At 37.4% G+C, this 23,477-nt stretch overlaps 1 long non-coding RNA gene across 5 annotated transcripts in view; it reads right to left on the bottom strand.

Moving 5' to 3' along the window:
* LOC110349222 (uncharacterized) overlaps nt 1-23,477 on the bottom strand; it is a 158,207-nt gene that overhangs the window by 113,739 nt on the left and 20,991 nt on the right. The window contains exon 4 of one of the 5 annotated variants that reach the window (XR_015443478.1): nt 9,363-15,083. The exons of the other annotated variants lie outside the window; for them this stretch is intronic. This is a non-coding gene — a long non-coding RNA (uncharacterized LOC110349222). Of the gene's footprint in view, nt 1-9,362; nt 15,084-23,477 lie in introns of those variants that run through there. 5 annotated transcript variants of the gene reach the window in all.

Genomic DNA, 23,477 nt, shown 5'->3' with positions numbered 1-23,477 from the left:
TGAGTTAGGTGTGTTTCTTGTATACAGTATATAGTTGGATTTTGCTTCTTAATCCATTCTTGCAGTCTATTTCTTTTGATTGCTGAATTGGGGCCACTAACATTGAGAGTTATAATTGATAGATATTGAGTCATCCTTGTCATGATGTTTTACTGTTGTTGGCTCTTTTATGTTTTATTTTTCCCCCTTTCCCTTTAGTTTCTTGCCTTGCCTGGTGGCTTCCCTCTGTTGGGCCTCATGGAGTTGTGACCTTCATTGTCTTTTTCCAGGATATTGCTTAGAATTGTTTGGAGTGCTGGTTTGGTGGCCATGAAATTTCTCAGGTGTTCTTTGTTGTGGAAGTATCTAATTTCCCCATCCATTTTGAAAGATAATTTTTCAGGATACAACAGTCTAGGTTGGAAGCTATTTTCTTTTAGGGCTTGAAATACTTCACTCCAGGCTCTCCTTGAGTTGAGGGTTTGTGTTGAGAAGTCTGCTGTGATTCTGATGGGCTTCCCTTTGTAGGTGATTTGTTTCTTTTCTCTAACTGCTTGTAGGATTTTGTTCTTCTGTTGGGTTTCTGGGATCTTGACTATTATATGTCTAGGTGTAGATTTTTTTTGATCGTGGCTAGTTGGAGTTCTATATGCCTCACTTATCTGTATGTCTAATTCTCCATCTCTGTCTGGGATGTTTTCTACTATTACTTCTGTGAACAGGTTTGTATGTCTATTGCACTTTCTCCTGTTTTTTCGTGGACTCTTATCAGTCTTATGTTATTCTTCCTTGCATCATCTAGCAGCTGCTGGATTGATTTCTTCTGGTCCCTTACTATTTTTAAGAAATCTGTCTTTATGATCACTAACTGCAATCCTGTCTTCTATATCTGATATTCTATCTTCACATTCCCTTAATCTGCTGTGAATACTTTCAATAGAGTTTTTAATCTCCTGAATATCTGTTTGAATTGGTTTCTTGGATTCCATTTCTTTCTTATGCTGGGCTTTCTTATGGTGGGCATTCATGGCTTCCAGAATGCTTCTGAACTCATCTATTTTTTTTTATCTGTTTCTGTTCTAGAGCCTCTAATCATGTCTTTCACTCTGCTCACCATCTCTGTAGGTATCTGGGAAATTATTTCTGTTTTGAATTTTTCTAGAGCCTCATTCATCTGTTTTGTTACTTCCTGTGCTATCTGTTCAGGGTGTCCAGGTGGTTAATTATCATATTTTTCTACCTCATTTACCCCCAGAATTTGCCTTTGGTGGGGTGGATGTCTGAGTCTGTGACTTGCTTAAATGTCTTCTCATTTTTGTTTTTGGTACTGTGCCTTGGTTTAATTCCTGGGTTGATATTTCAAATTTGCTTATTATAAATATCTTTGTTTTTTGTATTTAGAAACCTTGTGGAATGACTGCTTTTCAGAAGTGTCTTCCAGATATAGCTGGTCTTTAGGTTTTGAGTCTCTAATGACTCTAAGGCTATCTCATTTTCATTATACCAGGAAGGCAATCATAACACCTTAGCCCAAATGATACAATCAGCAACACCATAGCCTCAAGCACAGCTTAGAAAATGACAATTTGTGGTAGTTATTAATCTATCACCGTTAACTGTGAATTAAATCAAAATTGAGGACCAGCCCAACATATGTTTATAGTGAATAAACTCTTCAATATAGCAACTTTACCCTTCAGGATGGGGAGTTAGAAGGAGCTGGGGAGGGAGGGATAGATAGGCAGAAGGATAGGGAAAGGTTAGCAGTGAGGCCAGAGGAACCAGAAAGATCTTGCAAACTCTAAGAAACTGTTGAAGACAAGAGGAAAAGAGAGAATGAAAGAACAAAGACAAGAACAGAACAACCTAACAGCAATAGGGAGGGTAGAAACTGTATTTACTTTCCTTTAAAACTAATGACAATAGAGAGAAGTAAAAAGAGAAGAAAAGAAAAATAAAGAAGAAATCTAAATTAGGTCCAGAACAGGAACAAAAAGGGAGATGAAGAACAATGTGGGATAGCAAGAGAATGAGTGAAAGAAAAAAGAAAAAAAAAGAAGAGAAAAATAAAAATTTGAAGAGTAGAAAAAACTAAAAATAAGAGAAAAAAATGTTGCAAATAAAAAATAAAAATGAAGGGTATGTCACTGCTGTCACAATAGACAACATGGGCAGCTGTGTGCAGTCAATGAGTCTCAGCAAGCCAGTAGCAGACCCGCGAGATTCAGGCAGATTTCTGGCTGCAAGTCCCAAGTTCAGCTCCCTGTCATCCAAGTTTGGTGGTCTGGTGTGCCTTTATTGCAGAGATTCTCTTCACTTTTCCAATGGGCTACAGTTTTCATCAAGGAGCCTGAGAGAGGCCCTCTTTCTGTTGTTCACTTCTGCTCTATTTTTCTGGAGCTCAGGACAATGGCCTTTTTGACCCCCTGTGCCTTTGTAGTGTGGAACCAGGTAGGGATGCAAACAGGAGGCCAGAGGCAGGGGGTTGGGGGGCTGAGCTGGTCGCTGTGGGTAGGGTGCAGGGACAGAGTGGGGCCTCCACACAGACAAGGTCCTCACCCTGCCTCTGATATTTTAGTGTAGGCACTCATAAGTATAAATTTCCCTTTTAGAACTTCTACTTCTGTATCCCATAGATTCTGGTATTTTGTATTTCCATTTTAATTTGTTTTTAAGACCATCTTAATTTCCCTTTTGATTTATTCAGTGACCCACTGATAGTTCAAAATTGAACTGTTCAATCTCCATGTGTTTGTATATTTTTATAGTTTTTCTTGCTGTTGATTTCTAGTTTCATTCCATTATGATCCGATAAGATATGAGAAATTCTTTCTTGGGGGGTGCTTTTAAGACTTAATTTATGAATTATAACGGAACATGAGAAATCAATCCAGCAGCTGCTAGATGATGCAAAGAAGAATAACATAAGACTGAGTGGGCTCAATGAAGAAACAGGAGAGAGTGGAGATGACATAAAAAATCTCTTCACAGAAATAATGGCAGAAAACTTCCCAAGTAGGGGAAAAGAGCTTGACATACAGATAAGTGAGGCATATAGGACTCCGAATAGCCTTGATCAAAAAAAATCTACACATAGGCATATAATTGTTAAGATTCCAGAAATACAACAGAAGAACAAAGTTCTACAAGCAGTTAGAGAAAAGAAACAAATCACATACAAAGGAAAGCCCATCAGGATCACAGAAGACTTCTCAACACAAACCATCAAGGCAAGAAGAGCTTAGAGTGACATATTCCAAGCCCTAAAAGAAAACAACCTCCAACCCAGATTGATGTACCCTGCAAAACTATCTTTCAAAATGGATGGAGAAATAAGATACTTTCATGACAAAGAGCACCTTAGGAACTTCGTGAATACCAAACCAGCACTCCAAAGAATTTTACCCAATATCCTAGGGACAGACATTGAGGATCACAACCCCAGGAAGCAAAGCAGAATGAACCCATCTGGCATGACAAGAAACTAAATGTAAATGGGGAGAACCCAACAAAAAGAAAAAGTCATGGCAATGACAAGTCAATACGTTTCAGTTATAACCATCAATGTTAATGGTCTCAATTAACCAATCAAAAGAAATAGATTGGCAGAATGGGTCAAGAAGCAAAATCCAACAATATGCTGCATACAAGAAACACACTTCATTCAAAAGGAAACTCATAGACTGAAAGTTAAAGGGTGGAAAACAATACTCCATGTGACAGGAACCCGAAAAAAAGCAGGAGTAGCTATCCTCTTGGCAGGTCAAGTAGTTTTCAAACCAACACTAATTAAGAGAGATGAAGAAGGATACTACATCCTTGTAAAGGGAAGAATCCAACAGGAAGAGCTGACAATCATAAATATCTATGCACCAAACACTAGTGCGCCCAACTATATAGAACAAATACTAACGGACATGAAAAGCCATATATGCACTAATACAATTGCAGTGGGGGACCTCAACACCCCACTGTCACAAATAGATAGATCAACTAGACTAAGAATAAGTAATGAAATACTAGAACTCAATCGAACTCTTGAACAAATGAACTTAACAGATGTTTACAGAGTCTTCCACCCCACAAAATCAGAATACACATTCTTCTCAGCTGCACATGGGTCATTCTCCAAAATAGACCACATACTCACAAATACAACATGTTTAAGTAAGTGCAAAGGAACTGAAGTTATCCCCTGTATATTATCAGACCATAGTGCAATGAAATTGGAGATCCATAGCAAAAGAAACTCAAAAAATTTCATAAACACATGGAAATTGAACAACACACTTCTGAATAACCAATGGGTCACAGAGGAAATTAAAGAAGAAATCAGACAGTTCCTTCAGTTAAATGACAATGACAATACAACATATCAGAATCTATGGGACACAATGAAAGCAGTCTTACGAGGGAAATTCATAGCAGTGAATATGCATATTAGGAAAACAGAACGAGCCCAATTAAACAACCTGATGCTGAACCTCAAGCTTCTAGAAAAAGAAGAGCAGGACAACCCCAAAGCTCATACAAGGGAGGAAATTATAAAGATCAGAGGAGAAATCAATGCAATGGAGACTAAGAGAATGATACAAAAAAGTCAATGAAGCCAAGAGTTGGTTCTTCGAAAGAATCAACAAAATTGACAAACCTTTAGCCAACCTTGTCAGAAAAAGGAAAGAAAAGGCCCAAATCCATGCAATTAGGAATGAAAAGGGTGAAACTACAACAGACCCAGCAGAAATCCAGAGGATCATCAATACCTACTTCCAGAACCTATACGCCAATAAGATGGACAACACAGAAGAAATGGACAGATTCCTAGATACATGTGAATTACCAAAGTTGAATGAAGAAGACCTAAAAATTCTGAACAACCCAATATCAACCAATGAAATTGAAAATGTAATTAAAAACTTATTAACTAAGAAAAGCCCGGGCCCTGATGGCTTCACTGCTGAATTCTACAAGACATTTAGAGAGCAACTGCTGCCACTACTGTTTAAGCTCTTCAATGAAATTGAAAGGGAAGCACTACTCCCAAATTCATTCCTGGAAGCAAGCATCACCTTGATCCCCAAAGCAGAGAAAGACACAACTGAAAAAGAAAACTATAGGCCAATCTCACTAATGAACATAGATGCAAAAATCCTTAATAAGATAATGGCAAACAGAATGCAGAAGATCCTCAAGAAGATCGTACACCCTGATCAAGTGGGATTCATCCCAGGGATGCAGGGATGGTTCAATATATGAAAATCAATCAATGTAATACACTATATCAACAGAGCCAAGGACAAAAACCATATGATTATCTCCAAAGCTGCAGAAAAAGCATTTGACAAAATCCAACATGCATTTATGATTAAAAACCCTACAAAACATTGGAATAGATGGTCTCTACCTCAAACTGATAGAAGCCATCTATGAAAAACCCACAGCCAATATCATACTCAATGGTCAAAAACTGAAATCCTTCACACTAAAATCAGGAACAAGACAAGGATGTTCACTGTCACCACTCTTGTTCAGTATAGTTCTGGAAACATTAGCCACGGCAATTAGACAAGAGAAAGAAATAAAAGGAATAAAGATAGGAAATGAAGAAGTCAAATTGTCATTATTTGCAGATGACATGATACTCTATATAGAAGGCCCCAAGAACTCCACCCAAAGTCTTCTAGACTTAATAACCAAATTCAGTCAAGTAGCTGGTTACAAGGTTAACACACAGAAATCAATAGCTTTCCTCTACACCACTGACAGACTCACTGAGAGAGAAATAGGGCAAATAATTCCTTTCACAATAGCATCCAAAAAGCTGAAATACCTAGGAATTATCCTAATGAAAGAAATCAAAGACCTCTTCTCTGAAAACTATGGCACTCTGAAAAGAGAGATTGAAGATAATATCAGAAAATGGACAGACATCCCCTGCCCTTGGGTAGGAAGGATTAATAGAGTGAAAATGGCCATACTTCCAAAACTGCTATATAGATTTAATGCAATTCCAATTGAGATCCCAGCAGCATACTTCATGGACCTTGAGAAAACAATCCAAAAATTCATTTGGAACAAGAAGAGACCCCGAATAGCAAAAGCAATTCTAGGTAACAGAGATATGGCAGGGGGTATCACAATCCCCAACCTGCAACTATACTACAAAGCTACTGTGATAAAAACAGCATGGTACTGGCAAAGAAACGGACCTGAGGACCAGTGGAACACATTAGAAGATGCAGAAACAACACCAGACACACTCAGCCATCTCATCTTTGATAAAGGGGCCAAACACCCTCACTGGAGGAAAGATAGCCTCTTTAATAAATGGTGCTGGAAAAATTGGGCTTCAACCTGCCAAAGATTAAAACTAGACCCATATCTTTCACCATGCACTAAACTACAATCAAAATAGATTAAAGATCTAAATATTAAAATAGAAACTCTGAACTAGTTGGAACAGAGGTTAGGTAGAACCCTTGAAGACATCAGTGTAGGAAAAGATTTTATGAACAAAACCTCAGTTGCCCGTGAACTAGCACAAACAATCAACAAGTGGGATCTCTTCTTATTAAAAGGCTTCTGCACAGCAAGAGAAACCACCAGCAGTGTGAAGAGACAACCCACAATGTGGGAAAAAACCTTCACCTGCTCTTCCTCAGACAAAGGTCTACTATCTCGAATCTATAAAGAACTTAAAAAGATCAGACCTCCCAAATTTAAAGACCCAATCCGAAGATGGGCATCTGAAATGAACAGACATTTCTCAAAGAAGTAGAAATAGCAAATAAATACATGAAAAAATGTTCAACATCACTGGTCATTCGAGAGATGCAAATGAAAACAACGCTGAGATTCCACTTCGCTCCAGAAAGAATGGCTGCTATCATGAAATCAACCAATAACAAATGTTGGCGGGGCTGTGGGGAAAGAGGAACCCTGCTCCACTGCTGGTGGGAGTGTAGACTGGTGCAGCCACTGTGGAAATCAGTATGGAGATATCTCAAAGAACTAGGACTGGAAGTCCCATTTGACCCCACTATTCCACTGCTGGGGATCTTCCCCAAAGAATTAAAAGAATCATACCACAGTGATATATGTGCAGTCATGTTCATAGCAGCACAGTTTGTAATAGCTAAAACTTGGAAACAGCCCAAATGCCCATCAACTGGAGACTGGATAAAGAAAATGTGGGTTTTTTATAAAATGGAGTACTACTCAGCCATAAAAAATGAGAAATTAGAGACATTTATAGCTAAGTGGATGCACATTGAGGCAATACTCTTAAGTGAAATAAATAGGACACACATGTATAAATACCGAATAGTTTCTCTGGTGTAAGAAACTGAAAGTGTAAATAAGGACGAAATGTATAATAGGTAATGTGAAACAGGAAGAAAAGGGGCAAAGGGGAAGGAAGTGGAAGGGCTAGGGGAAAGGACAGAAGGGAATGGGATTAATATGAGAAAATGGAAAAATAGGAACAAAATCTTTGTAAATATGAAGGAATGGAGGGGTTGAAGGGAGGGCTGGGCAAGGGTGAAAAATAAGAACCAAGAGAGACTATATAAAGGTGCAAATTTCCAATGATGAATGCCATTATATTGTATACCTAAAATGTACTAATGATTAGAATGAATAATTGATAATGTAAAATAGAAAGAAAAGGTCCAAAGGGGTAGGGGTAGTGAGAGGGGCAGGGGAAAGGAAGGAAGGGAAAGGAAAAATGATGAGAAATGGAAAAAATGGAAATAAAGTCTTTGTAAATAGGGAAGGGTGGAGGGTGTGAAGGGAGGGCTAGGAATGGGGAAAAAATAAGAACCAAGATGCATTTTGTAAAGGTACAATTCCCAATGAGAAATGTAATTGTGTTGTATGCCTATAATGTACCAATAAAAGAATTTAATAAAAAGAAGACTTAATTTATGGCCTATAATGTGATCTACTTTGGAGAACATTTCATGAACTGCTGAAAAAAAATATGCATTTTGTAGTTAGTGAATGAAATGTTCTGTAGATGTCTATTTGAGCTCTTATATTGTATAGTTTAACTCTGATGTTTCCTTGTTGATTTTTTTGTCTGGATAACGTACCAGTGAAAGTGGAATATTGAAGTCACCTACTACTATTGTGTTGGGATGTCTGTGTTCCTTTATGTTGAATAATATTTGTTTTATAAAATTGGTCACACTGATGTTGGGTGCATATATATTTATAATTGTTACGTCTTCTTTGTGGGTTGTTCTTTTTACCAATATATAGTGGTCTTTTTTTCTCCTCTGACTAATTTTGTCTTGAAGTTTACTTTGTTGCATATGAGTATAGGTACTCCTGTTTGCTTTCAGATTCCATCTGCAGGAAATATTGTTTTCCATACTTTTACTTTTGGTCTGTGTATATTTTGCTAATGAAATGTGTTTCTTGCAAACAGAAGAGAGTTGGATCTTGGGTTTTTAAAAATTCTGTCTGTCAGTCTTTTAAGTGAAGAATTAAGACCATTTATATTCAGAGTTATTTTAGAAAGATGTAGTAATTGCTGTCATTTTGTTTTTCTAATGTTTGATTCTCTTCTAATTCTTAATAGTTTATCTCCTTTTACTTTTCTGTATGTAGGATTCCTTTTAAGTATCTTCCACAGTGCTGGGTAGTGGTCATGAATTCCTTTAGTTCATATTTTCCTTGAAAGGTCTTTATTTCTCCATCAATTCTAAAAGATAGCTTTGCTTGAAGTAGTGATCTAGGTGGCAGTTATTTTTTTCAGGGTTTGAAATACTTTCATTCAATGCCATGCTAACTTTCAGAGTTTACAGAAAAGTTTGTAGTTACTCTGAGGTTTTGCCTGTGTAAATAACTAACCATTCCTCTACTGTAGTTTTCAATATTCTTTTTCCTTATTCTACACTCTTGTGCATCTGTTTGGATGGATATCCCCTCCACTTTTATGTGAGAGTATTCTAGGTGAGCAGCCTTCTGTTGAGGGCTTGATCCCCAGTACAACTCAGGAGAAAACAAACTGCAATAATGGTGACCATACAAAGAAAAACCAAATATTAAAACTGTAAAAACCAATTAAAAGCAACAATGAGACCAGCATTACCAAGAGAAAAGAAAGCAGCAATAATAATATAAACTAAAAGGTTAAAAATTAATAAAGGTTAAAAGTGATATTGAAGGCTGGCCATGGTGGCATATGCCTGTAATCTCAGTATTCTGGGAGACTTATCAAGGGGAACTCCAAGTTCAGATCCAGCCTGGGCAGTTTAGCAAGACCCTATCTCAAAATTTAAAAAAAGAGGTGGGGGTGTAGCTCAATGCAAAGGCCCTGAGTTGAATCTCCACTTACTGTAAAAAAAAGTAATGATAATAACACATGGGGGGGGGGCAGGGAAAGGGAAAATGGAAGAATTAGCAAGATTAAAAAAGAAAGTTTAAATGAGAAAGAGAGGAGAAAAAAAATCAAGAGATAAAAGTATTATAGGTAGCTAAGTTACATAGGAATATTATAGGCAGTCAGACAGGTATAAGCCCTCAAGAGAGTCAGGGCAAAGGTAAAACACATCACAACTATGGCCACAGATACATCTGTTGGAGACGAGGCCTCAAGATAACGACAAAATGACCAGGCCTGCATACTTCCCCAAAGGACAAGATAAGCAATAACACCTGGCCTAATGAAGTCTAAACATCAGTCACCCCAGTGGGTGACCAAGACCTCCAGACCCATCGGTTCCTAGAGAAAGTCTTTGTTCTTTCCATACACACTTGTTATGTGGCTTGTTCCTCCACTGGGCCTATTACCTAAGGCACTATACCTGTAACCTTATTGGTTGTTCATAGCTTTAACCCACATTATACTCACGTGGTTTTTGCTCTATCAAACTTTTCCTAAAAAGTGGGGTCCTTGGATACCCATTTGGGACCCCTCCTGTCTCAGGAGCTATCCTTTCAATAAACATTTCATACTCTTAACCTCCATTGTTCCTAAAATTCATTCTTTGATTTTAGAGAACATAAACTTGGCATACCAGACATCTAACAGGATGGGAGTAGTAATATTTCCCCTGTATCATATTTAGAGGTCCTGATATCATTTCCAATTTAAAAAGTCCAATTAAGGATTTTAAAAGTAAATAAATTAAAAGTGACAGGAAAAAACAAAAAATGATGAAAAAGAAGAAAAGAAAGAATAGAAAAAGGAAAATGAGTTTTAAAAATTAATTTATGCCAAAGTGTTTGAATGGGTGATGTTTCTCTCTAGGGCCTGTACCACTAGAATCTACAAGGTATGGAGACAGGACAGTGAGTCACTCCTGTTGGGTTTCCTCACCACATCCATAGAACAGGTTGCCTTGCTACACATTGGTTGCAGAACAGGGTCAGTCAATGATGTGTTATCTGCCTTAGGGCTATATTCACTTCGAAGTTTTTAGAATTTGTTTCCTTCTGTGCAACCAAGTTACTGCTGTCTCCAATTAGTGCTGTGACTTGTGGGCTGGTGAGGTGCACCAGTCACTCTCCAGGTCCCAGAACTGTTCCAAACATCCAAGCAGAAGCATATCTTTGAATATATTAGTGGGTAGGGAAAGCAAACACATCACTGAGTTTCATGCTGGAGGGAGGCAAAGAGGAGACCAAGCAATCTGATAAACTCAGTCCTATAACTTTCAGATCCAGTTCCTTCAGAAAACCACATGTGATAGGCCTTGCTTCTCACTTGAGGGTGATCCTGTCACCAGAAGCCAGATCATGAAACCCTGAGGAATCAGTCCTCACTCCTTAGTCTTTGTGTCTTCCACAAAAAAAAAAAAAATCATACAAGACACATGGGTGGCTGTGAAGTAGAGACAGAATTTATTATAAAGCAGATATAGAAAGAATATGCCTTCAAGTGAGGAGGTGGGTAATACCATGTAGCCATCTGCTCCAAATGAAAGTTTGGATGTCTTCTTTGTACCAAGAGTTACTCCTGGAGGCTAGGGAACTATGGTAATTATCACTGTTTATCTACAGACACTTATCAACATTTTTCCTTAGAGGTAGCTTTGAAATGTCACTGTTGTAAAATGTCTTCATTGTCCTTTTCAGATGGTCAAGGGTTCCCTCAGGCACTTTAATCACCTGAGAAACTTACAAAGGAAACTTATGAAAGAAAAAGTTGTAATCTAAATCAGTTCTCAGCCCAAAGTGAGAGACTGTCTTTAAAGAATGCTTCCTCTCTGATAACACCGGGCCATAGTCCATGACAACCAGAAATTCTATATGCCTTGTTTTCGAAATAGATACCTAGTATCAAAATGACTGCTCACAATATATAACCTTAAAATATCACTGTACACCATGGGGTCCTCTTGGGCCTGAGATCTAACAAATGATTACAACTGTATTACACACGGAGGTCTTTGTTTCCTCGTTTAATTATAACTGGCGAAGCATGCCATTTTGGATCCTTTTGTCCCTCAGGCTTGCTAGTTTCTAACTACCTGCTTAACAGTGTTGCCAACAAATATGCCCTCCACAGCTCAAGCTCCTTGCTGCTTAAACTTCTTAGGAGCTCTGCAACTAAGTCTCCCCCTCTACATGACTGTCTGTTGTGGCTGTCTCCCATGAAACTGCTGTGGTAGGATTTCCCCAGGGACCCTGAAGTGTGGTTGTTTTATGACTTTTGATCCTCGAAGTAGCTCAATCTCAAACAATAGGCCCCTCTTAAAATTGTCCCTAATTATACCACTCAAGGATATGCCAAATGCTACAGTGGACTCCTCCAAAGCTAGTTTAAGATGTTGAAAGAGTCACTTTCAGAGTAAATCCCCACACTAGTTTTACAGCTTACAATAACTGTTTTTTTCCTGGGGTTAGTGCTGCCAGTCCACTGTTCATCACCGGGGCGGGTGACTGGGCCTCTTTGGGCTTACCTTGTACTTATGGAGTCAGGTCCTCCTCCTCCTCCCTATAGCCACAGTTGGTGTTGTGGACTCCCTCATTCTTTTCTCCACGTTGGCTTTATGTTTCTGTGTCATTGTTGGCTTTTTTGTCCCTTCTGTTCTAATTCCCAGAGCTCTTCTTTCTCCTTCCTGAGTACCTGTTTAACAGCTATCTGTATTTCAGGTCACAGAGAGGCTATAAACTGCCGTCTTCTTTTTTTGTTCCTCTGGTTATACCAATTAAAAACCCAATTAATTTTGTTTAGGTATACATTTCCAAATTGGGGAACAAAGGAACCTTTTAGAAAATGCTACATGTTTTATTATTTTTTTCCATTATTTTAGTTGGAAGAGCCTAGAGAAAAAGTTTTAAGTATTTATTATTAAACCCATTTCATACAATTAAGAGTTCTTATATTGCTGGGGTTACAGAAGAGCCATTACCAATCCTAGCATTTAGATCTCTGGTAATGCTGAGTATCAGTTAATAAGTACAATGAATGCAATATAGCTACCTAATACATAAATGTAGAAATCAAAAAACTCTATGTAAACCTTAATGAAGAAATATATACCTTGAGACCTCCCTTGCCTATCTACAGAGGTGCACACTGAAGAACTATACATCCTTATTATATTTGTCTGGCTACTCAGAAATAGTCCCTCTGGTGTTTTTTGAGGGTAATATAAGCAGCTCAATCTTATGTCTAATTCCATCACTTTAAAGAGTTCTAAGCTATAAATGTTTTAAAATCCAAGTCTCTTATTAACACAAAAGGAAAAGTCCTAGGCCTAAAGCTACTGAATTAAGGTCTTTATGTTCAGTTCTCAACTGTGCCATATTCTAAAACAGGGTTTTCAGACCTTATTTAGTTCCATAAACTCTTAGATCAAAGAACATGCTCTCAGCTCTCATAAGCAAGAATGAATCAGCCTGTTTCATGTCAGCTAAGGCATAACATGATAGAGAAATTTCTTTCAGTCAAAGAATTCATAGGTTCTTTTGATAGCCTTCAGTAGTAAGAGGTGATGGTATTCTATAATTGGTGAAGTGGAAAGAGAAGAGAGTGGGGATGCTAACTAAAAGGTTTGATTGCCTTTCTATTAAGAGGCAAATGAGAAATCATTCTGACATTAAGAGTAAAAAAGGAAGCCTTACTAAAGTAACACATTCACAGACAGGTAGCTTAAACTTTCACTTCTTTGACCACAACTATGTTTGAAAACTCTCTTATACCAAGAGTAAAATTTTCAAAAGATATTTAACATTTTACAAAAGAAGTGCTTAGATAGTATTTACAAAAAAAGGGAAATTTATTTTAAAATTTACAGAGTGAAAATGAATACAATTATTTATTTAATGCCTGTTTTCTCCAAGAGATAGCAAGTTTCATGAGTTCTGGGTCATGTCTATCTGATACATACTGTATCCTTACTGCTTGGCATATAATAGGCAGTTCAACATTTATTGAATGAACAAATAGAATGTAGACTTTAGTTATGATATGTAGATAACACATGTCCATTTAAAGTTGCTCCTCAGGTATTCTGGCTTACCCAGAATCTCATCTTTTTTTTAAATAGGTGATTATATGAAGGAGATTAAGAGGACTTATGCAACTATGCCATGATACAGTGTTATGGACTGAATATTTGTGCCTTTCCTCAAATTCATATGTTGAGGTCCTAAATCTCAAGGTGATGGCATTTGGAGATGAGGCTTTTGGAAGGTAATTAGAGTTAGATGGAAGGGTTAATGTTAGGATGGAATTAATGCCCTTATAATAAGAGGCACCAAACAGCTTTTTTGCTCTTTTCATATTTGAATAAAGAAAGGGTTACATGAGCACATATGGAAGGGAGAAAGCAGCTTTCTCCAATCCAGGGGAGGGCTCTTACCAGAGACTGGTCATACTACCAACCTGATCTCAGACTTCCAGCCTCCAGAATGGTGAGAAAATAGGTTTCTATTGTTTAAGCCACTCGGTCTACAATATTTTGTTATGGCAGCCTGAGAAGTCTAATACACACAGTACTCTCATTTCATAAGGGTCTGAATTTAATATAGCAAGAAATTTTTCCTGCTTTCTGGGTCTCTTGTCAGATACAATTGTTGAATGAAGAACAATCACCTGAACTGTTTTGAAAGCTACACTCACTGTTCTCTTTTAGGGAATATGAGGCCTTTGGTTCTACACTGTTAGTTGTTGTGCTTCTCTCCCTTTTCCTTTCCTAGAATAAAGGAGAGTGAAATAAAAATGCAAGAAAATATCTTGGTTAAAAACAATGTGGACTTACTTTTAAATAATTCTTCTTATAACTAAATGTTTCTTAAATAGGTTATAATAAAAATTTATTCTTCTTGATGATCTTCCATCATTTGAACTTTGAAAATCTAGTTAACCTGAATTTTTGTTAATATCATTCTTGCATCCTTGTTTTTGTTGGTTTTCCTGTCACTAAGACATAATGTCTGAAACCCACAACTTAAAGAAGAGGAGGTTTAATTTGGCATACAGTTGATTTTGATAATTCAGTGTCTGGTAGGCTGGCTCCAAGTAGAAACATCATGGTGAAGGACATGGCAGAGCAAAGATACTTAGTTCATAGTGTGCAAGATGCAGAGCCGGGAAATAGTGCCAGAAAGAAATGGGCTAGGAGTTATATATAGTACCCGAGGCTACGCCTCCATAACCCACCCAGACACATCCAGGAGCATGCTTTACTAATCTGCTAGGTGTTTCTTAACATAATGAAGTTGACATATTAGGATTAATAGTCACAGTGCCATTGGCAGACTGGTTTCCTTTATGTGACATGATCACACCATGCTTTACTTTTATTCATGTCTGACAAATCTTCAGAACCTTTTTGGCTTATATAAATCCTGCCAGTATTTAAAGCTCTTCCTTCTGTCTGAGATTTTTCCATGATACTTTTCTTTGATAATGCTGTCAAATTATATAACATATATCTGTGCCATACAAAATGTCACACATGCAACTTAAACATAAAAGAATTAACAGTAGTTTGTTTCCTCTGGAGCTTATTGGTGTTACACAAAATGTGTCACAGACCTAGTCTTCTGTGAGTTTGGACTCCAAGTAGGAAGACTCTTCTTACCTAAAAAAAACCATCTCTCATCATCACAGTTCAATGTTCAGAAAAATAGATGATTAGTTCCTATAGGGAGAATGTAAACACAGAACATTCAGGTTACTAAAACTAAGCTGCAGAATTGTCCAATCAGTCTCAGTTTCAAAGACTAGGTACTTCTGAAAACTGTTACTAGCTATTTAAGTCCACATGCTCAGGTTTATTTGCTTGTCCTTGACCAAATCAAAAGAGGCTATTTATTTTGGTAGAATAAAAAAAGGATTTGTTCAAAGCTAGCTCCAAGGAGATGGAGCCTCCTTTTTTCCTCAAATCACCATCTCACCATGTACAGGTAAGTTAGGGTCTTTTATAGTAAAGAACAGAGGGGAGGGGTGCACAGAGAGATAAGGCATATCTCTACACTTGCTTTATCACCTCCAGCCATTTTCAGCTCATTCTACCTGTTCTTGTGCAAAGGAAACTGGGCTACATCCTCCTGGTATCAGCATCTGCATATTCTACCCATTTATCAGGACTGAGGAGAGTAGGGGAAAGATGTTCAAGCCCTAGGCCTAAGGGAGCCACTATGTCTACAGAAAAAAAAAAAATCTAACTTTTAAAGTTCTGTTTTGTGGTGCCAGTTATACTTCTATAGTGAGAATGATACAGTTTATTCCTCAGGGTTTTCTTTCTTTCATCTGAAGTTAATTAGACAAAATATGGGAAAACATTTTGTAAAAGGCAAAAGGAGAAAAAGACAGAAACATGCATAAAATAAGCATTTGTCAAGTGCCACTCATTGCAGGCAAAGCTCTTGCTCATTGCACTCTCTTTTGGAACATCTATCTGTAATGCTAATTTCCAAGACTCTTCTTCCTCTGCCTTCTCTTACGTATAGGAAGAGCTCCACTCTTTGGTACTCAGATTTGTTATTAAGGGCATAAATTATCTGTCTAAAGTGACTTCAAAACATATTATTATTATTATTATTATTATTATTATTATTGCTACCAGGGATCAAACTTGAGTCCTTGCGCTTGCGCAGCAAGCAGCAAAACCACTGAGCTAAATCCCAGGCCCTTTTTATTATTTTTTTAATGATTACTATACCTATGTTTCAAAACTGCTATATCTGCTCTTTTTAAGGCTTGATTTTTCAATTAAATTAAATTTGTTAGTACCTCTTTGTCTTAGATAAGCATAGGAATTTTCAGGCCATGGAGAAAGTAATTGCACCAAGAAGGACAGTCACACAACACAAGCCTTTCCTAAAATATTCTCCTAATCCAGTACTAATTGAATACCTAGATACAATCATATAATAGAGGCCAATGGTCTGTGTTAATAGGAACTATTTGTTTTTCATTTTGTGAAAAGGGAAGGGGAGGGAGGCAAATATTTTAGTGATATGGAGTAAAACATAGAAGGACTTTGAAACTATACAGAACAAGGGTTCTAGTATTATTCCAGCACTTCCTTCTTGACCTTGGGAAAGTTACTTAATCTTTTTGCATTTCAATTTCTCTTAAGAAAACCCAGATAATATTCAAGAGTCAATGTGAGGAATGATATAAAATATATAAAACTTAGCAAAATTAACACATATATTCAATAAATATATATAATTTTGTAAGACTAACTTTGTGATATATAGATCAGAGAAAAGTGACAGATCTCTCCTAGATCTGTACAGAAACTCTTCATGGAATTAAAATACCAACTGCAGTTTCATTTTCCCTTTAAATTTAAACTCCAAAGAGATAATATAAATGACAGTTTAGTTATAACCACAATCTTCTGTTATCAGTTAGGTTAGCAATTCTTATAAATGCTACAAAATTTTTAGTTACCACTTGAGTATAGCCACTTCTATGCCTAACATGTAGAGAACTGAACTCATCTTGACTCATACAAAGTCTTCCTTTTTCTGACTTCTTGATTTCTTTTAATAGTATCATCATTTTCTCAGTAACTCATGCTTAAGACTATAATTATTTTTGACCAATAACTTCCCCTTACCATCTTCTACTGATCTTACTTCCTAAAATTTATCTCTACCCATCTTCATTTCTATGGCTACCATCCTTAGTTCAAGACTCCAACTTAGTTCTCTCTCCCTCCCTCTCTCCTTCCATCTTTCTTCTCTCTTCTCCCTCATCCTTCTCCCTCTCCTCCCCCTACCATCTTCCTCTTCCTCCTCCTTTTTCTTGTTTTGTGATACTGAGGACTGAACACTAGGTCTGATCAGTGCTGTTCTAAGCAACAAAGACAAAGGCTCCCAAGTGCAGCCAGTATTTATTGAATACAATCATGGGAAGGTATGCTTTGAAGGCATCTAATGAAATACTGTTGAATACCTGGCATGATGGCACCAGGCAGGGGTATAAGGGAGTAAGCAGTGCTTATCTTACTTGGACAGAACAAACAGGTACTGGGCCCAGGTGCAATTCACAAGCAATCCATTAGGTCAGTGAGAAGCCATAATTCAGGTAAAAAGGATTTTAATTGGGGTCACGCTGACCTCAGCTGCATGTAACTCAGCAGAGCCCTGCCATTTCACACACCGGGACTTAGGCCTCAGTGATAGCCATTAGCAAAGGACCAATACTTGCCCAACTCTGCTACATGACATGCCCATCTGAATGAGACATGTAGGCCTTTAGTCTAACTCTCTTTTTTTTTTTTTGGTATCAGAGATCAAACTTGGGACCTTGTGCTCGCAAGGCAGGCGGCAGAACCACCGAGCTAAATTCCCGGCCCATAGTCTAACTCTTGATACAAAACAATTTAGCCAAATTAGGGAAAGCAAGAAGCATGTGCCACTCATAGCCCGCTAGTACTGGGGAGGGATGTCTGCTATACAAAGGACTAGCCAAATGAACCATAGTTGCCTATGGAAATTCCCAGATTGATAATGTACTCTTGAATTACCTGTCTTTTCTTCCTTTCTTTTTTTAAAAATTCTTTTATTGGTACATTTTAGGTGTACAATACATTTACATTTATCATTGGGTGCTTGTACCTGTACATAATGTATCTTAGTTCTTATTTTTTTTCCTAATACCTGTGCGCCCTTCACCCCCTCCACCCTTCCCTATTTACACAGATTTTGTTTCCATTTTTTTCTTTTCTCATAACTTTTCCTTTCCCTTCTTTCCTTTCCCCTTCCCCTACCACCACCCCTACACCTTTGGACCTTTTCCTATTTCAAATTATCAATTATTCATGTTAATCATTTTAATCCTTATTTACACTTTCAGGTTCTCATACTAGAGAAACTATTTGGTATTTACACGTGTGTCCTATTTATTTCACTTAAGAGTATGGCCTCAATATGCATCCATTTAGCTATAAATGTCTCTAGTTTCTCATTCTTTATGGCTGAGTAGTACTCCATTTTATTAAAAAAAAAACACATCTTCTTTATCCAGTTTCCAGTCCATGGGCACTTGGGCTGTTTCCAAGCTTTAGCTATTATAAACTGTGCCTCTATAAACATGGGTGCACATATATCGCTGTGGTATGACACTTTTAATTCTTTGGGAAAGATATCCAGCAGGGGAATAGCTGGGGCAAATGGGACCTCTAGCCCTAGTTCTTTGAGGTGTCTCCATACTGATTTCCACAGTGATTGCACCAGTCTGCACTCCCACCAACAATGGAGAAGGGTTTCTTTCTCTCCACACTCCCACCAGCATTTGTTATTGGTTGATTTCTTGATAGCAGCCATTCTTGTTGGGGTAAGGTGGAATCTCAGTGTTGTTTTCATCTGCATCTCTTGAATGACCAGTGATGTTGAACATTTTTTCATATGTTTATTTGCTGCTTTTACTTCTTTGTCTGAGAAATGTCTGTTCATTTCAGATGACCATTTTTGAATTGGGTCTTTAAATTTGGAGGGTCTAATATTCTGCAGTTCTTTATATATTCTAGACAGTAGTCCTTTGAGGTACAGCTGCTAAAATTTTTTGCTACATTGTAGGTTGTCTCTTAGCTCTGTTGGTAGTTTCTCTTGCAGTGCAGAAGCTTTTTAAAAAGATGAGATCCCAGTTGTTGATTCTTTGTGCTAGTTCCCATGCTATTGAGGTTTTGTTCATAAAGTCTTTTCCTATGCCAATGTCTTCAAGAGTTCTACCTCTTATCTTCCAGCAAGTTTACTGTTTCTGTTTTAATATTTAGATCTTTAATCTACTTCGATCTTAGTTTAGTGCATGGTGATAGTTTTAATCTTTGGCAGGTTGAAATCCAGTTTTTCCAACACCACTTATTAAATAGACTATCTTTCCTCCAGTGAGGGTGCTTGGCTCCTTTATCAAAGATGAGGTGGCTGAGTATGTCTGAAGTTGTTTCTGCATCTTCTAATCTATTCCACTGATCCTCGGGTCTGTTTCTTTGCCAGTACCATGCTGTTTTTATCACAGTAGCTTTGTAGTATAGTTTCAAGTTGGGGATTGTGATACCTCCAATCATGTCTCTGTTGGCTAGAATTGCTCTTGCTATTATAGGTTTCTTCTGGTTCCAAATGAATGTTTGGATTGTTTTGTCAAGTTCTGTGAAATATATTAGAATTTCAATCGGCACTGCATTAAATCTATATAGTAGTTTTGGAAGTATGGCCATTTTCACTATATTGGTTCTTCCTACCTAGGAGCAAGGGATGTCTTTCCATTTTCTTATATCATCCTCAATCTCCTTTTTCAGAGTGCTGTAGTTTTCAGTGTAGAGGTCTTTTGCTTGCTTTGTGAGGTTGATTCCTAGATATTTCATTTTGTTGGATGCTACTGTAAAAGGAATTGTTTCCTGAATTTCTCTCTCAATGAGTCCGCTATTTGTGTATAAGAAGGGTATTGTTTTTTGAGTGTTGACCTTGCATCCAGCTACTCTACTGAATCTGTCAATTAGAACTAGAAGTCTTTTGGCTGAGTTTTTTGGGTCTTCTATGTAAAGTATCATATCTTCAGCAAATAATGACAATTTAACTCCTTCCTTTCCTATCTTTATTCCTTTTATTTCTTTCTCTTTTCTAATTGCTGTGGCTAATGTTTCCAGAACAATATTGAACAGGAGTGGTGATAGTGGGCATCCTTGTCTTGTTCCTGATTTTAGCATGAAAGTTCTCAGTTTTTGACCATGTAGTATGATGTTGGATTTTCATAAATAGCCTTAATCAGGTTGAGATAAAGACCTATTCCAATTTTCTGTAGGGTTTTTATCATGAATGGGTGGTGGATTCTGTCAAATACCTTTTCTGCATCTCTTGAGATGATCATATGGTTTTTGTCCTTGACTCTGTTAACATAGTGTATTACATTTATTGATTTACATATGTTGAACCATCCTTGCATCCCTGGGATAAATCCAACTTTGTCAGGGTGTATGATCTTCTTGATGATCCTCTGTTATTCTCTTTGCCAGTATCCTGTTGAGGATTTTTGCATCTATGTTCATTAGGAAGATTGGTCTCTTTTTGGGTTGGGTCTTTCCCTGGTTTTGGAATCAAAGTAACACTTGCTTCCAGGAATGAATTTGGAAGCCTTGCTTCCCTTTCAATTTTCTTGATGAGTTTAAAGAGTAATGATGATAGTTCTTCTTTAAATGTCTTGTAGAATTCAGCAGTGAAGCAATCAGGACCTGGGCTTTTCTTTGTTGGTAAATTTTTTATTACATTTTCAATTTCACTGATTGTAACTGAGGTATTTAGAATTTCTATATCTTCTCCATTTATCTTTGGCAATTCGTATCTATCTAGGAATCTGTCCATTTCTTCTGTGTTTTCCATTTTATTACAGTACAGGTTCTTGAAGTAGGTATTGATGATCCTCTGGATTTCTGCTGAATCTGTTGACTTCACCTTTTTTGTTCTTAATTGCATGGATTTGAGCCTTTTCTTTCCTTTTTTTGATAAGGTTGGCTAAAGATTTATCGATTTTATTTATTCTTTCAAAAAACCAACTCTGATTCATTAATTTTTTGTATTGTTCTCTTAGTCTCCATTGTATTAATTTCTGCTCTGGTCTTTATAATTTCCTTTCTTGTATGAGATTTGGGTTTGTTATGCTCTTTTTCTAGGAGCTTGAGGTTCTGCATTAGGTTATTTCTCTGAGTTCTCTCTGTTTTCCTAATATGGGTATTCACTGCTATGAATTTCCTGCATAGAACTGCTTTCATTGTGCCCCATAGATTCCTGTATGTTGCACTGGTACTATCATTTACTTGTAGAAACTGCTAATTTCTTCTTTAATTTCCTCTGTGACTCATTGGTTGTTCAGGAGGGTGTTATTCAATTTCCATGTGTTTGTGGGAGTTTTGTGGTTTCTTATGCTACTGATCTCCAATTTTATTGCACTATGGTCTGATAATATACAGGAGGTAACTTCAATTCTTTTACATTTACTTAAACATGTCCTATGAGCTAGCATGTGGTCTATTTTGGAGAATGACCTGTGTGCAGCTGAAAAGAATGTGTATTCTGATTTTGTGGGGTGGAACACTCTGTAAACATCTATTAAGTCCATTTGATAAGTAACTCGTTTCAGTTCTAAAATTTGGTTGTTAAATTTTTGTTTAGATGATCTATTTGTGATAGTTGGGTACTGAAGTCCCCCACTACAAGTGTATTACTGCTTATTTGATTTTTCATGTCCATTAATATTTGTTTTGTGTAGTTGGGGGCATTCGTATTTGGTGCACATTTAGGATTGTCATCTCTTCCTCTTGGATTGTTCCCTTCACAAGGATGTAGTGACCATCTTTGTCTGTCTTAATTAGTTTTGGTTTGAAATCTACTTTGTCTGCAAATAGGATTGCTACCCCTGCTTTTTTCTGGGTTCCTGTCATGTGGAGAACTGTTTTCCATCCTTTTACTTTTAGTCTATGAATTTCTTTTTGATTTAGGTGTGTTTCTTGTATATAGCATATAGTTGGATTTTGCTTCTTAATCTATTCTGTCAGTCTATTTCTTTTGATTGGTAAATTGAGGCCACTAACATTGAGAGTTATAATTGATAGATATTGAGTCATCCTTATCATGATGTTTTACTGTTGTTGGCTCTTTTATGTTTTATTTTTCCCCCTTTCCCTTTAGTTTCTTGCCTTGCCTGGTGGCTTCCCTCTGTTGGGCCTCATGGAGTTGTGACCTTCATTGTCTTTTTCTAGGATATTGCTTAGAATTGTTTGGAGTGCTGGTTTGGTGGCCATGAAATTTCTCAGGTGTTCTTTGTTGTGGAAGTATCTAATTTCCCCATCCATTTTGAAAGATAATTTTTCAGGATACAACAGTCTAGGTTGGAAGTTATTTTCTTTTAGGGCTTGAAATACTTCACTCCAGGCTCTCCTTGAGTTGAGGGTTTGTGTTGAGAAGTCTGCTGTGATTCTGATGGGCTTTCCTTTGTAGGTGATTTGTTTCTTTTCTCTAACTGCTTGTAGGATTTTGTTCTTCTGTTGGGTTTCTGGGATCTTGATTATTGTATGTCTAGGTGTAGATTTTTTTTCATCGTGGCTAGTTGGAGTTCTATATGCCTCACTTATCTGTATGTCCAATTCTCCACCTCTGTCTGGGAAGTTTTCCACTATTACTTCTGTATACTTTTTCCTGTTTTTTTGTGGACTCCTATCAGTCTTATGTTATTCTTCTTTGCATCATCTAGCAACCTTTCTTTTTATCATTCAGTTTTTCCCATACCCCACTGTCTTAGTTATTTCCTTGTCACTGGCACGTCCAAATTAAAGGAGAGATTTATTTTGGCTCACAGTTTGTAAAGGTTTCAGTCCCTGGTCAACTGGCTACAAGGCAAGGCAGCATGGCAGAGGGGCATGGCGGAAGAGAAACAGCTCATGTCTTCGCAGTGAGAAGCAGAGAAAGAGATCAAGGAGGAAGGAGGGACATAGACTCACCCAGGCCATGCCCAAAGTAACCCACTTCCTCAGACCAGTCTCACCTTCCAACATCATATTTAGCTCTAAATTCATCAGTGGGATAATCCATTTATGAGTTTCATGCCCCTATGATCCATCACCACCAAGAGGCCCTGCCTACGAGTACATGGGGCTTTGGGGAGACATCGAAATATAAACCATAATACCCAATTCTATTCACTGGGATTTTTTCCATAAATCAACTACTTGTACATAAGTTATTGTCTCAGACTCTAGTTTCTGGAAGGAAGCTAGACTAAAATGTGAGTGAACTAATGTGTATAAGTGGTATGTTACAAGATAGGAGGGATAGCAGGGAGGAGGTTTTTATCCCCATGGAAAGACTACTCCCTTCCTCACATATTTCTCTGGGGTATCATTAATGAGATAGTGGTAAAATTTCATGGAAGAAAAAACATGCTAAATGTGTTTTCCTTGTAGAGTTTAAATTTATAGCATCTTAAATCTCTCTTCTATAAAGTTAGAATTTGTGCTGGCAACAGTAGTGCAAGCAGTTTCTTTTATAGGGAGATAACTTTATGAAATATGAACTTAGCAGAGTTTGAT

The sequence above is a fragment of the Heterocephalus glaber genome, unplaced genomic scaffold, assembly GCF_053883595.1.
Source record: "Heterocephalus glaber isolate CG9 unplaced genomic scaffold, H.glaber_assembly_v1.0 deba00001571, whole genome shotgun sequence".
Lineage (NCBI taxonomy): Eukaryota > Metazoa > Chordata > Mammalia > Rodentia > Bathyergidae > Heterocephalus > Heterocephalus glaber.
The sequence above is the reverse complement of the archived record's forward strand: the minus strand, read 5'-3'. Positions and strand labels throughout refer to the sequence as shown.